Source organism: Chrysemys picta, chromosome 1 (genome assembly GCF_011386835.1).
Source record: "Chrysemys picta bellii isolate R12L10 chromosome 1, ASM1138683v2, whole genome shotgun sequence".
NCBI lineage: Eukaryota > Metazoa > Chordata > Testudines > Emydidae > Chrysemys > Chrysemys picta.
In genome coordinates, this window is record NC_088791.1 from 153791201 (window position 1) to 153807690 (window position 16490).

The 16490-nt window shown below is 45.0% G+C and overlaps 1 protein-coding gene across 50 annotated transcripts in view; it reads left to right on the plus strand.

Moving 5' to 3' along the window:
* ZBTB20 (zinc finger and BTB domain containing 20) overlaps positions 1 to 16490 on the plus strand; it is a 660688-nt gene that overhangs the window by 559342 nt on the left and 84856 nt on the right. The gene's annotated exons all lie outside the window — the stretch shown is intronic.

The window sequence follows — 16490 nt, forward strand, 5'->3', positions numbered from 1 at the left end:
GGACAGTAAAATCCAATTTAATGGTGTGCTATGTTAAAACAGTTATTTTTGGCCAAACCACTTCCCCTATCTTCCCCCACCCCCCTTTTGGGAGATGCAGGGGGCGGGGATCCATGATATGACTATAACAAAAAACATTATTTGGAAGATCGGAGGATTCATTGGCACATCACCACACAATTCAGATAGGAAAAAGGCCTGGTTCTTTTCTAATTTACACTGATGTAACTCAAAAGTAACATTAATATAAGTGAGAAGAAATCAGACCCATATACTCTAGTTAAATGTCTTATCTGAGATCCGTAGAAAAGATCTGGTGGTAGATTTTGGACCTTAGAAATGTGCTGTCTTGCAGGTGACTATATCTATATAATTGGAAAACAGAAGAGATTTTCTTACTTTAATCTGATGTTTATCTCCATCCTCCTTAAGGCAGGAATAAAGCTAAGGGACTTAGTATCTTTCTTGAATTCCTTACAACCTATTGATATTGGCTGTGGTTAGAAGCTCCTCATGATGCATTTTATAGCAGGATGTCCTTATCACTAGAAACTGAGCCATTTGTTGCTGGATCTGAACCCATTCAATCCTCCCTTTATTTCTGTGTTCCATTGGAATATCAGCCCATGAAAGTGACATGACTAGCACAAGGTTAGCTTCTGTCATCCCTTAGCCTGTGTATCAGGTACATTACTCAATAGTCAAGCAATTTATAGGCAAATGGTTTTAAATCCCGAAATAGAATTAATTTCAGGGGGCCCTTTTTAAGAGACCAACTGGACTGGGCACCAGTGAAGACAGATCAAGTAGGGCAGGATCGATGTGTTCACTGTATTTTTAACAAGAGGTGTTGATGAGCTCCTCCATGGCTAGGCTCCTTAGGATAAAATTTCAACCTATTACACGGGGATTTAGACACTCTTTTCCCATTAACATCAATGGGAATCATGTGGCTAAATCCCTGTGCAACACATTGAAATTTACTCTCTTGTGTCTTAATTCATTATAATGTGGATACTCTCCTATACGGAGAGCAAATGGAATGAAGAAGCAGCTTTGAGTAGTAAAGCATCCTGCAGAGTTTGTTTTTTGTAGTGAACAGCATTTCTGGTTGTGTGCGGGACACTAGGTTAGAGGCCAAGCTTCAGGACACTGGGAAAATGGATAATAGTATGTCTGTATTACTCATTCATCTATGGGATAAATTGGATAGATGGCTGACTGGCCCTTCATCCATGAGAGTGGGATTTTGTCGTTTCTCTCAATTCTCCACCACCACATACCTCCTGTGGATGCAGCTAGTGTGCTTTTGACTATAAGTTACCGTTTAGGTTCACCGGCTTTCTGTTGATTTGAAGTCTGGATGCCTGCTCATAAATGTTTTGGCCTTCCTGCCCTATCGTGTAATTTCCACTGAGGGTTGGGTGCATGAGATGCTTGGGTGCATCCATGGACAATGGTTATTGGACACATTTAAGGTCATAATACAGTAAAAGCTTTTTTATCCAGCATGCTGGGGGGAATGGGAGGTGCTGGTAAGTGAAAAATTACGGTTAACTAAGAGGGAGAGAATGTGGGTGTGGGGGGGTGCGGGGCGGGGGGTTGGGGCGCAGGAAAGGGTGCAGCACACGGGTTCTGGGAGGGAGTTTGGGTGGGGGGGGTCAGGGCTGGGGGTTGGGGCAGAGGAGGAGGTGCAGAGTGCTGGATCTGGGCAGCACTCACCTCGGGTAGCTCCCCACAAGCGGTGACATGTCCCAGCTGCTCCTAGGCAGAGGCATGGCTAGGCGGCTCTGTGCGCTGGCTCTACCCGCAGGCACCGCCCCTGCAGTTCCCATTGGCCATGGTTCCCAGCCAATGGGAGCTGCAGAGCCAGTGCTCAGGGCACAGGCAGCGTGCAGAGCTGCCTAGTCATGCCTCTGCCTAAGAGCAGCTGGGACATGTCACCGCTTGTGGGGAGCTACCCGAGGTGAGTGCTGCCCAGATCCAGCACCCCAAAACCCCTCCTGTGCCCCAAACCCCTGCCCCAAGCCCCCTCCTGCACCCCAGCCCCTCACCTCCTCCTGCACTCCGAATCCCTCGTGGCCGTTCCTCCGCCTAGGAACAGCCAGGACATGTCGCTACTTCTGGGGAGCCATGCAAAGCCAGGTAGGGATCCTGCTGGCCCCATGCCAGCCAGACTATAAACCAGACTTTCAATGAAGATCAGAAATGCTGGTTTATAGAGCTTTCTGGTTGGTAAAGTGCGGGATAACACAGATTTTATTGTAAGAGGCCACTTTATTATCTTCCTGAGCAAGGAAAGAGCATGTTTTTGACATCCGTTATTTCTCTTTGAGTAGATGCAGCCATGTATTCCACTTAGGTGTGCACACACCCAGTGCACTGGAGCTGGAGAATGTTGCCTAGCAGTACCTGTAGGGGTGGCATTTGTGCCTCGTGGTCATAGCCCCTCCCCTGACTATATGAGATGGCACCGCCCCGACCCCTCCTCAGTTCCTTCCTACTGCCTGTGGCTGGAGCCAGAGCTCTATATGGTTCTTAACCTCACAATTCCTCTATCCTTTTAATGACTTGCTCTTGTTGTATGTAATTAGTTAGTACCATTAGTGTTAGTTAGATTTAATTAAGTTTTCTGTGGTGATGCCTTCATCAGGGTTCCAACACTGTCTATCATCTGGGGGAGTGATCCCCAACAATGATCCCCCCATTTGCTTTGCTTAGGTGAGACCCATACCAAAGAGTGGTGTTTGATTTGTTAATCGTTCACAATATGGATTTAGGTGGCTAAGGACCTTTACGTAAAGCAGCACCTTCTCAAAGAGGTCATGCAGCCTGCTTTGAAACTGAGGACTACATCAGATCGCAGGTCGTCCTTGGGTTCAGAGTGTGTTACTATTTCATGCTCTGGAGTCGGTGCATTTCTGAAGAGGTGGAGAAGCTGTTTTCCCTCAATTGCACCAAGGAAAAGGACTCATAAGACCAATTAAGTCTCATGGAGACTCTTATTCCTCCTTCAGGAACAGTATGGCATAGCATTACTGCAGGCATGTGGGATGGAGCAAGTCCTTCCAACTTCTCCCTGGTATGCATAGGGAACTGAGAGACCTCATACTGTCGACTCCGGTTCTGGCCCTGGAGCATCCGTTGAGTCCGGTACTAATGAGGGTGATGCCAGCACCAGCTGTTTCCTCATTGGTGTCATATCAGGTGGCAGTGGACCTCCTCTGCCTTTCCATCCTGAGTTCTCCATGGGTCTAGGACTTCACCAGGACTATGCTGTTTACAACCCTGCTGTCTGGACAGGCTGCTGAACCTTTGGGTCCATTGGCACCATATCCCAATATTTCCATGCGTAGACTACAGAAGTGAGGCCGGTGATAGGCTCGGCCCAAGGGACCTCCTTGGCGCTGTGACACTGCTCAGCACTGCTGCACTTTGCACTGCCGATGTTACTGTGGCGACACTTTCCACCCTCCCCCTCGGCACTGTCAGCTGCATTGGCACTACCTCTGACTTCAGTACCAACAGCACACCCGGCACCAGAGACAGTGGAGGTGATCTCAGTGCTGTTTCCACCATCAGCACCAGTTCCTCCCTTGTTCTGAGCAACAGATTAGTTGGACTCGTTGCTACTGCCCTCCGTGCTGGCTTCACCCTTATCCCCGGACACCCGAGATGCCTCAGCATCCAGGTCGGGATCCTGCTCCTGCTCTCCATCACCTGACCCACATCGAGGGCTGTTCATGGAGCAGCTTGGCACTCATCTCTCTGTCAGGACAAGGGCCCTTGGCTTGGAACTTACTGGCCACTAATGCCCTACCCTTATGCCCAATAGCTTCCATGGAATCTGTGGGGTTGCTCCTCAGTCACAGAGGTTGCACTGCTCTTCACCATTCCAAGGGAAGATCCCCAGGCACGTCAGTGGTTGGAGCTGTTGACCCACTGCATGTTCAGGTCCCAGGTAATCTTTCCCTTGCGGAGCCTCTGGAGTTGTCCCATTCAAGTCCACAAGTTCAGGAGTGGGATCCAGCCTTGGCACAGTTAACTGCCTCTTTATCATCCCTGGATGATTCAGCGGTGCCTGGCTCTTCCTCCCCTTCAGTGCCTGAGGACTTCAAAGCCAACCAGAACATTTTGTGGTGTGTGGCTGCTTCCCTGGGCATTCAGGCAGAGTTTCTTCAGGAGAATACCCATAAGTTGCTGAACATTCTGCAGCCATTAGCCCCAGGGAGAGTGGCCCTTCCCAGTAATGATGTGATCCTGGAGCCTGCATAGGTTCTTTGAAGCATGCCAGCTTTGGTACTGCCTACTGCAAAGTATTTAGAGAAACACTGCTTTGTACCGGTGCAGGGTTTTGAGGGCTTTTACTCCCACCTAGCCCCTAATTCCCTGATTGTAACCGCAGTGAACAACAAAGCTCAGCAGGACAGATTTAAGTCCATGCCTAACAACAAGGACTCTAAGAGGATGGACTTAATGGGTAGAAATATCTATACTCCCTCTTCCCTGGAAACACAGATTGCAAACCAGCAGGCATTGCTGCCCAAGTATGACTTTGTGAATGGGACAGCTATGTCTAAATTTACAGACCAGCTAGCTAAATGGAGGAATTTGGGGCCTTCATCCCTGAAGGCTGCTTCATGGCCAAGATGTCACTACAGTCTGCGTTAGATGTCGCAGACACTTCAGCCAGAGTGTTTGCCTCACGTGGCAGTGACCAGAAGAAGGGCAACCTGTTTGCATTGGCCCCGATGTGCAGCAGGCTATAGACGACTTGCCCTTTGATGGTTGTGTGCTCTTTTCGGACAAAACGGACAAAACTCTGCACTCCTTCAAGGACTCCAGAGCTACCCTACATTCCTTGGTGGTATATACACCAGCAGTGCAAAGGCACCATTACGGTGGTCAATAACAGCAGCAGCAACAGTACCGCCTGCAACACCACTTAGAGCAGTCTTTCCCTCTGTCCAGACAGCAGGACCACGCTTGAAAGGGGCATAGTTCCCAGAGGCAGAGACATTTGGGTCCTGGCTTTGACCAATCAACACATCCTCCCCTGACATCCACCAAGAGCCGTTTTTGACTTGTTTGTCCATTAGCCCAGCCCCTCGGTTTGAGGATAGGCTAGCTTGCTTTCACAGTGTTTGGGACTCGATTATCAACAACATCATCAGATCGGGATATGCTATCCAGTTCCTCTCCATTCCTCCTCCTCACCCTCCATCCCTGTTCCTCTTCAGGGACCCCTCTCATGAGATACTGCTGCTCAAACTGGTTCAGTCTTTACTTGCTTTAGGAGTGGTGTGGGAGTTTCCTTCGAAGCATCAGGGTCAAGGCTTTTATTCCTAGTACTTCCTGGTTCCCAAATCCAAAGGAGTGGGTAAGACTTATTCTTGACCTCGGCTGCCTCAACAAATACCTCAGATACATGAGGTTCTGAATGGTCACCCTGTCAACTATCCTCCCTATGTTGATTCAGAATGACTGGTTTGATGCTCTGGACCTTCAGGGCACTTGTTTTCATGTGGCAATTCTACCGAGCCACAGCAGATTTCTTTGGTTTGTGATAGCAGACCACCATTTTCAGTTCACGGTCCTTCCTTTCTGTCTGCCTTCAGCCCTCCATGTGTTTACCAAATGTATGGTTGTGGTAATGGTGTACCTCAGAAAGAAGGGAATCTATGTCTTCCTGTATCTAGAAGACTGGCTACTAAGGAGTGGGACCAGAGAAGTTCTTTCTCGCGTACACGTTACACTGTGCTTAATCGACCATCTGGGTCTTATCCTAAACACTGAGAAGTCAACATTTGTCCCAACTCAGAAAATCAAGTTCACTAGGGCCCTAACAGACTCAACAAGTTTTTACCAACCGTTTTCAGACAGTTCGTTGCCTTTGTCTCAGTCTGCTGTCTCTATCTTCCACAACAGTTCAGGTGTGCCTGAGGTTCTTGGGCCACATGTTTGCATGCACACGTGTGGTTCAATATGCCAGGTTGTTTCTTTGTCCTCTTCCACTGGGCTCAGGACAGCTTACCATCCAACTCTTCACTCCATGGATAGGTTGGTCCACCTCCCTCCATTCATCCTGGACTCCTTGCAGCCGTGGACAGTTCAGGAGAATATACAGTAACTCCTCACTTAAAGTCATCCCAGTTAACGTTGTTTCGAGTTGCCGATCAATTAGGGAACATGCTCGTTTAAAGTTGTGAAATGCTCCCTTCTAACATCTTTGGCAGCCGCCTATTTTGTCCACTGCTTGCAGGAAGAGCAGCACATTGCAGCTAGCTGGTGAGGGCTTGGAACCAGGGTGGACCAGCAGCCCCCGCCATCAGCAGGGCTGGCTCCAGGCACCAGCCTGGCAAGCAGGTGGTTGGGGTGGCCACTCCAGAGAGGTGCGGCACGTCCAGCTATTCGGTGGCAATTCGGCAGACAGTCTTTCACTCCCGCTCTGAGCGAAGGACCTTCCACCGAATTGCCGCCACAGATCGCGATCGCGGCTTTTTTTTTTTTTTTTTGGCTGCTTGGGGCGGCAAAAACCCTGGAGCCGGCCCTGCCCATCAGCTCCCCCTATCAGCTCCCCACTCCCCTAAGTTCCCTGTGCAGCAACTGCTTGCAGTTCAGCTCTGTCCATCCTCCCACTGCCATGTGCTGCTCCTGCCCTCTGCCTTGGAGCTGCTCCCAGAGACTCCTGCTTGCTGTATGGGGGAGGGGGAGAAGAGGAGGGCTAATGTCAGGGTGTCTCCCCCTCCCCCCTACTCCTGCACCCCGATTACCCCATCTTCCATAGAGCGGGGGGGCACACGACGAGGGAGCATCTAGGCAGTAGCTGTGGTCTCAGGAGGTCTCAGCAAGCTGATTTAATTAACAAGGCAGTATACTTAAGCCTGGGGCAGCTACTTAAAGGGGAAATGCGCATTTTTTCTCTCACACACAGGGTGTGTGTCTCTGTCTGCCCTCCCTCCTTTCCTGCTGCCTTGTAGAGTGTTGTGAGAGTTAACCCTTGAGGGCTCAGTCAATTGCTAGTTCATTTAGCAGTGAGGCATTCCCTGGAAAATATCCCACCCTCTAACTCCTCCACCTCAACCAAGCTTCACAATCATCATCGCTGTATACCAGTATTAAATTGTTTGTGTAAAACTTATATTGTGTATATATGTGTGTGTGTGTGTGTGTATATATATATATAGTCTTTTGTCTGGTGAAAAAAATTTCCCTGGAACCTAACCCCCTCATTTACATTAATTCTTATGGGGAAATTGGATTCGCTTAACATCGTTTCACTTAAAGTCGCATTTTTCAGGAACATAACTACAACGTGAGGAGTTACTGTATATCAGGGTGTTCCCTTTGTCCAGCCTTACCAACCAGGGCTGTTGTCATAGATGCCTCCCTGATGGATTGGGGAGTACATCAGGGGTCGCTGAAAGTTCCAAATCTGTGGTCAGTGCATCAACCTTCATTTCATATCAACGAGCTGGAGCTTTGGGCCATCCACAATACCTGTCACTCTTTTCTGGACTGCATCGGGGTAAAGTGGTTCACTTACTTACTGACAATACCACCGTGATGTATTATGTGACCAGGCAAGAGGGAGCACACTCCAAGGTGCTCTTCCAAGAGGCAATCAAGCAAGCTATGGTAGTTCTGCATCGAGGAGAGCATCACTCTGATAGCTGACCACTTGCCTAGGATCCAGAATCATCTCACGGACCATCTCAGCAGGAATTTTTCCTGGAATCACAAGTGGTCTTTGAAGCCCAGTGTTCTGCGAGTCATCTTCGCAGCTTGGGGCATACCGACAACTGACCTGTTTGCTACAAGGGACAACAGGAAATACCATCTGTTCTGTTCTTGAGGGAGCTCAGTCCAGTTTCCCTGTCTGATATCTTCTACCTCAGCTGGCAAGAAGCTCTCCTTTTATGCTTTTTCTCCAATATCAGTCATTCCACAAGTCATCCTCAAACTGAAAGCGGATTGGGCCAAGCTCATCCTCATTGCCCTGGCATAGCCAAAGCAGTGTTGGTTTTCCAAACTTCTCACATTGTCAATTCAGCCTCCCATATCCCTTCTTCTCCATCCTATCCTGCTCTCACAATCACACTTTGTGTCCTGGGCTCAGCTCCCTGCATCTCATGGCATGGCTGCTCTATGGTTGAATGAGGAGAAAGAGCAATGTCTGGCAGCTGTTCGACAGGTCCTACTCAACAGATCACTGGGGTATATCCAGGACATCCAGGAGTACTTACTGCATCTTCAGTCATGGGCCTTATGCTTAGCTCATTGAAGATGCACCGTTGGTGATCTCAGCATTTCATCCACCAATTCATGGAAGATCAGTATTTTCCATTGCCATGGTAATAAGATTCTTAAAAGGAATCCTTTGTCTTCATCTGCCGGTGTGGGAACCAGTTCCTTTATGGGACCTTAACACAGTCTTAGCAGCTCTGATGGGACCTCCGTTTATCCTTCAGCATCTTGTCCCTTTCCTCTTTTGTGTCAAAAAAACTACATTTCTGGTGGCGGTAACATCTGCAAGGAGAGTGTGAATTGCAGGCTTTGATGGCAGAACCTCCTTATACACAATTCTCCAAAGACAAAGTGACGCTGTGGCCATGCCCAACGTTTTTGTCAAAAGTGTTCTCTCAGTTTCATTTGACCCAGGCAGTGTATTTACCTGTGTTTTTTCCTAAGCCACATTCATCCTCTGTGGAGCAGAGCCTACAAACGTCAGACAATGTTGAGCCTTCTACCTGGGCAGAACTAAACCCTTTTCTGCTTCACCTCATCTGTTTGTGTTGTATGGAGACTGTCTGAAAGGACAGGCAGTCTCTTCACATACGAGCTCTAAGTGGAAAACTTCCTGTATCAATGCGGCATACAAAATAGCTTCAACTACACCTCTTCCGTTAATGCGATCTCATTCTACAAGCGTGCAAGTCACGTCAATGGTATTAAGTGGTTTCTCGATATTGGACATTTACAGGGCTGCCACTTGGTCGTCCATACGTACGTTTGTGGATCATTATGCCATTATCGTGGCATTCAGAGCAGATGCAAACTTTGGGAAGGCGGTCCTGCAGTCCTTGTTTAAGTAGACTCCAAGCCTCACCCCTATGGGTGCTGCTTGGGAGTCATCTAAGTGGAATACACAGCTGCATCTACTCAAAGAAGAAGATACAGTTACTTACTGTAACTGTGGTTCTTTGAGATGTAATGCAAATGTGTATTTCACGAACCACCCTCTGTCCGCTCTGCATCGGAGTCTAGTCTCCGCATTTGGTATGAAGGACTTGGGGATGGGGGGCGGTGCTGCCTCATATAGCTAGGGGAGGGGCTATGGCCATGAGGCACAAACACTGCCCGCTATGGGTTCTGTGAGGCAAAATTCTCTGGCTCCGGTGCACTGGACACGCACACACTTAAATGAAATATATGTCTGCATCCCATCTCGCAGAACCACAGTTACAGTAAGTAACTTATTTTAAAAAAAGAAGTGACTATAATACAGTAGCTGGCACGCACATGGAAGTAATAGTAAAAAACTTGGAGCCTGATTTTCAACGGTGGCATCTAAGTCCACAGATGCAATTTTGTGTTTATAAAGAATGGTGTCCACCATGAATTGAAGGTGCATTTGGCACCTCTAAATGTACTATCTGTTTGCATCTGCAGAACAGATAGTCAGATATCTAAATGCTATCAGTTGTGCCTATGATTAATTGCAGGTGCAATTATACATGCATGGAAAATTATAGACTGCATTGAGGCCCTGATGAAAGTCATGCCCCTGGGCTCATTTGACCTGTTTAGATCAGCAAGTCAAAAATAAGACTTTTATTTCAATTACAGTCCATTTGATTTTGAACCTAATGATGCAACTAGAAGTCTGTTGGCTTAACTACTGAGACCCAGGAGAAGGATGTCTGGGATCTTGTCTATCCAGCACAAGAGGGGTTCCCATTAAATTCACTCTGAGCTCATTAAGAGTCTTATATTTGGTCAAAAGATCTATTTTTGTTCTTCCTGGTCTTATTGAATCTGTTGTTGATTCATTTGGCAGACAGATGTTAATGAGACTGCCTCACTCAGGCCACTACGGAGGGTGAGATTTTCCATGCCACTATATCTGTGCAATGTGTTGGAACTATGTCTCCCTTGTGAAACTGAATTTGAGAACAGTTTTATTAATATACTGACTAAATATATGAGTGTGGCTAATCTGTCTGCCTCCAATGGGGGGGGGGGGGGCTGTATTTTACTTCCTTTAATAAACAGAAAAAAACCAAGTTATGCCTTTTCTGTACTCTTTCTTCATCCCTATTTTATCATGTTCTTTTAAAGAACATCCTTAGAAAGTCTCCATTATTCCAGCTGCCTTTGGATGTCACCAAATGCTTGGGGTTCTTTCCTGTTACCTAGCACTCAGTAATCAAAATTATGCCCTTCTCTCTGCTAGAACGGAGTTGACACTGTAGGCTTTTCCCTTTCCAAACTTCTAGTTTAGTCAGTTCTTGGTTTTATCCATTAAAGCACTGGCCTTTCTAGTTCTACCTCTTCCAGATGCTACCAACATTCTGATTAAAAATTGTTGTTATAATTAATTGACTAAATATTTTGGTTGGTAGAAGAAATGCAAGTTAATTTTTTTAAAGAGTGCTAGATACGGGACCACCGTTACTGGTTTTGAAGCTCTAATTTTGGGAAGCGCAATTGTACTGTAGTTTGGGATAGATGGATGCATGCATGGAGGAATCCTGTTTACTAGATGGTGCAACCACAGAGTGGGAGGGGTGTCTTCATTCCTTTTTGAATATCCCCATTTCCTCTCTCTATGCTACAGGCCTCTTTAAGTTTAATCAGTTTTTCAAGGACTATAATCAGTCAGTCAGGGGCTGACCTGAGCATCTTAGGGTGGGAGAAGCTGCTTCTTGGCCTTTTGACCACAATCATATGGTACCATCTTTATTTGGGTACTAAAATTTACCCTTAATAGATGATGGGAATGATGTTCTAATATCTTTCTTCCATCTGGAACCATTCTAAACTGCATGGATAAAGGATTGGTGTAATTTATTTTGAACCTTTACCCAACTTATACCATGAAAGGGGTGTCCTGCAGTATTTTCTTTTTTCAGCCATCTGTTGGCTGTACTCAGTGCCATGGATGAAAAAAGTTTGAAAATCAGATATGCTAGCTCCCATTTTGTATAAGCTTTGTTCCCATCTGGTAGGGTCAGCAAGGAAAATAGCACCCTTTTTAACACTATATGGGGAATCCACATTAAAAATTGTACATATGGAATTTTGACATACTCAAGAAATGACTTGAAATTAAACTTTTTCTGTGCCCCTGACTATCTAGCTTGGTTCCCAAAGACTTAAAAATTCTGCCAGAAGCCTCCTGTGACTATGAATATAGAAGTCAGTTCATTTCTTGTATAGGGGGAACAGTGTTAATGGATAGTAAAGGGTGTGAGTTAGAAGAGTCCTGTCATCTTGTCGGAACTAAGCACTCTCTCAGTATGAATCTCGCTAGGCTTCATCCAGTCCAGCTATACAATAGCGTAAATATCAGAATATCACTGGAAGCCAGATGCTGCATCTGTACTTCCTTGTAAAGTAAATTAATAACATAATAATTACACTTGTTAAGATAAAAGGGATAGGGAACTAAATCAGATGCTTGGGATGGTATCCATTGCATAGCATGGTGTTCCCAATTAAAGCATGTCTTTTAGGAACTGGAGTATGCTACAAGATGTTAAGAAATTGCTTCAGGTTTAATGCTTTTATTAATAAGTTCCAAAAACTAACACTATCCATCCAACTCAACTGTAACAATTTTTTTGTTTGTGTTGTTTTTTGGGGTGGGGGTTGATTTTTTTTTTTTTAATGAAATGAGGAAACTAGTAAAGATCCTAATGTCCAGGTGAAGAAATTGAAATTAGCAGAAAGTTTACTTAATCATGCTATAACGGTATCACAGAAGGCATGCATGCCAAAAAACAAGAAAGGAAGCAGGAAGGCAAGGGAAAAACCCAGTATGGTTAAATGGCAAAGGTATAAGAGGTTATTCATGCCAAACAGATATCCTTCAGAAGGTGAAAATCCAACCCAAATGAAGTCATATAATCATAGATTAGGGTTGGAAGAGAACTCTAGTCCAACCCCCTGGACTAGATGGATTACTGTTCTGATCCAGTATGGCAATTCCTGTATTCTTAAGTATTGTTGCAACAGAAGAGGAAATTTCAAAGCATTGAGAATCAGATCTTGTGCCACTTCTTGGCATCTGCTAACCTCTGTGTTGTGTGAAGCAAGCACTAATTGGCATGACAAAATAAAAATGTATGTAAATTCTATCCAGAAACTGGCAGGAACAACTTGGGGTGCCAATGCAAAAAAATCTATGGACCCATTCACCAGCCCTTGTTTACTCTACCACCGAATATTCCTCACCGTTCTTGACAACAGCTCCCACACATCACTCATCGACTCTCAACTTAACACTGCCATACAGATCATTACCAGAACACTAAAATCAACACCACATCTGTGGCTTCCCATACTGGCACACAATCACCCACCCCAAATTCATTGTGATATGAGAATTCCTTGGGAGTCCCATTGTATTCCAGGGAACAAGGATATCCCAATACATGAAGACCTAAATAAAATACTAAGATTCAAAATCAAATCTAGAAAACCTTTTTGGCTTTCAGTGCAAGTGCTCAAAGACTCAGGGTTTCCCCGCAAAGATCAATTGTGAGCAAGGTGGAAGGATTTCAACATCCTAAACAAACGTCTCATTGAGGATCCAGCTGAAGAACCAATGGCTTTTCCCTCCCAAGAAAGATATTGAACTGCATCTGCACATCACATGACAGATGCACCTACCTCTTCCATAAATGGGAACTGAGACACAATCCTATTTGTGACTGCAGGAATGGACTTCACACTGTGGAACATCTTGTCAACCACTGTCCCAAGTGATCATATCCTGGTGGTATCTCTGCCATCCACTCCATGACACCTGAAGCAATCAATTGGATTACCAATTTGGACTTAAACATCTAAAGTTGCAGTTTTTAAGGTATATGAAAAAAGGCAACTGATGGGCAAAATAAACGGGACCATTTATTTCAGAATCCATATCCTTGCATGTAGATGTGGGGAAAGAGATTGGACCAAATGTGTTGCTGGTGTAATTCTATTGAAGTCTAATGATTTCAGCCCATTCTGTGTACATGGCCTTACTTTTGTAAAGGTCCATATCAGACTTCTCAATTCCCTTCGTCAGTTTCCCTCTAAGATGTGCTGGAGTTGTGAAATACTCAGCTGAAATCCATTGTGCTTTGTGTCAGTTCAAGCTTTTCTTCATATTCATCTTCTACCATTCCCAAATTGCAAGTTTGTCTCATCCTGAATAAGATATTGTTTTAAGGGATGTGTACCTGAGAGTAGATCATACTAGGACACTTAGAATATGGCTATTCCCATTATTGTAAAGTAAAATCAACAAACTTCATTTAAAAAAAAAAACAACCCAAAGAAATAAACAGAGAGATGCTTGCATTCAACACACAGGCGTAATATTCTTGTCCTTGCCCCCACACCATGCTCCACCAGGCAGATGTGAAGTTTCATCAATAGTGGGACTGCTGTAGAGATAATCACAATCTCCAAAAGAGAATGGATCCAAGAAACAATGGCTATACAGTTTCCCTGTGACTATGGGGTGGGAGGGAAGGTCCTTCATATGTAGTACTTACACACACACACACCAACAAATGAAATTTACACTTACTATTAACTGTATATGTCAGTCCTGGATGAGTGCCAAAAGCACTGCCAAATCAGGAGACCAGTAGTTATTTAATAGCCGATATATCATAAATCACCAGGCCTAAAAATGCATGCCATATACCATGGAAAGCTGTGGTTCTCGACTTTCAAATGCTTTTCATTACTCACCATGACAGTTCATGATCTATGAAATCTTAAAGCCACATCGTTCTGGGGATCTTGCCTTTTTACTCACTTCAGTTCTGACATGATTTTAATGGGTATCATCTTGAGAACCAGTAGAACTGGAAATCAAGGGTCTGACCTTCTCAGGCCTTACTCATGTGAGACAATGAGACTACTCACATGAGAAAAGTCTGAAGATCAGGTCTCAGTATTTGATATCATCTGAAAGTAGGTTGAGATCCCAGCTTTCAAATAGCATGACCGTAAGAGCAGCCAGAACTGTGTGATTTTAAAGTCTGACATGTAGTATCTACACTGCAGTTAGACACCTGTGGCTGGCCCAGGCCAGTTGATTTAAGCTTATGGGCCTCAGGCTAAGAAGCTATTTAATTGCATTGTAGACATTCACGCTTGGGCTGGAGCCCAAGCTTTGGCACCCTCCCACCTTACAGGCTCCTAGAGCCCAGGCTCCAGCCCAAGCCCGAATGTCTACACTGCAATTAAATACCCCTTAGCCTGAGCCCCTTGAGCCCGAGTCAGCTAGCACAGGCGAGCTATAGGTTTTTAATTGTAGTGTAGACAAACCCCTAGTGACCTGCCAGTGTTAGAAACACTTTTGTGGCCCAATAAAAAAGCTTTGAGGATCAGTAAATTGTTCCTAACACCGGTTCTAGACGATGACACAGAAAAAAAGATTCCCTCTGTCCCCCAAACAACAAAAAGAGTGCATGAAAACAGTCATACAGCATGATGCTTGCTATTCCAAGAAACAACAAGCTGAGCTGGTCTTAACTTTGAATTTGTCTGTCTGTATTCCAACCTTAATGTTTATCAGAAAATACCGCTTTTTTGCTGATCTTCTTCTGGGAGGGATGATATTATTGGTAAAGGAAAGTGAACCCCTTATGAAACTGTTTTCAGAACTCACCAGATCTATATGTAGGGAGTTTTTATAAAATGTGGATTATTGATATGATCATTTGGTGCAATTGCAACCTTTAATGTAAATCTGTAATGCAACAGGGCATTACATGCACAGCATGTGATGGCAAGGGTTGCTCAATTACTCCCTAGCAAAGCTAGAAGAAACTCTGTATTTTCACTTTGCAAACCTTGGCAAGGATATGATGTTATATTTGCCAAATTTTGTAAAATCTAAAATGATGGAATTTTGCTCTTATGCCCAGCAGTGAAACAACACAAGGCATGGCCCTGAAAAAAAGATGCCAGGGAAGTGAAGGCATCAGTCCACCAACCTTACAGTCTACTTTGTGAATGGGCTCTAGCAGTTAGGAAGTGTTGACCAGGAGCAGAAGATGGAGAATCTGCCCTTTTGGATTCTACAAAAGAAAAAAAGAAAAATACACCTGACTTATTTCATATGTTGCTGATAAAAATACATTCATACACTGTATCCTGGTAGGGCAAATCTCAGCTGAAAGTGAATTTATGTGGCTGAAGGATAAAGCCCTGATGAAAGAATAGTGGGGGTATTCTAATGGAATATATATAATCTGCGTTTGTAACTATTAGCTCTGTTATTAAAAACAAGAGGACAAGCTGTTTCTTCTCTTGATACTTGCAAAAGTTTTCCAAATTTCTCTCATTTTACAAAATGCCAGTTCATTGCTGCAGCCTGGAGTGAGGCTGTTTACTGCTCTGTGCTAAGTAGAAAGTTCAAATCAATTATTGTCCATTAGAGTTAGGCATAACTGATGAAATATCCCCAGAGGAGTATTGTAAATGTATCAAGATGTCCTCCCCCATTACAGAAATGGGGAAGCATGGTGAATTACTTACCTTCCCTCTTACACTTAATGCCTCTGAAATGCTGCCAGGCAGAAAAAGCGTTTCTTCTCTCACTGGGGTTTAAGAGAAGTTGTTGCTGTTCTGGAAAACCAACAAAGCTCCAGGTGCTGACCCACCTTAGCATTATTTACAGACAGGAACAAGAATAAAAGATGGGAAAACACCATTTAACAACAGCAATGGATTCAAAATCTAAGCAGAAAAGACCCAACCCAAAATCCAGGACTGGAGACTTGTTTCTAATATGATTGGGAACTTTTTTGCAGTAAACTGTATAATAAAGTCAAGCATTAAAATTACACTGACAGAGCTTTAAGGGTAGAATGCAAAGCCTATAAAAGCCAAGAAATCCATGCTTAAGGATGTGCCCTAGTGCCAAGGAATGCTGGGACATGGAACAGAAGCATGTAGGACTTAACCATTTGTGCCTATCATCAATCTGCATTTTCTCACGTCTTCTTTGTCAAGCTCCTGTATTGTGCTGTACTGCCTAGGGTTACCATACGTCCTCTTTTTCCCGGACATGTCTGGCTTTTCGGCAGTCAAACGCCCGTCCGGGGGGAATTGCCAAAAAGCCGAACATGTCCGGGAAAATGGCGGCTCTGCTCCTCCCCGACTCTTCGGCTCTGTTTAAGAGCCGGGCTGCCCGAACGCTACCGGCTTCGGGCAGCCCCCATGCCTCCAGACCCTGCGCCCCCGGCTGGGCGCTT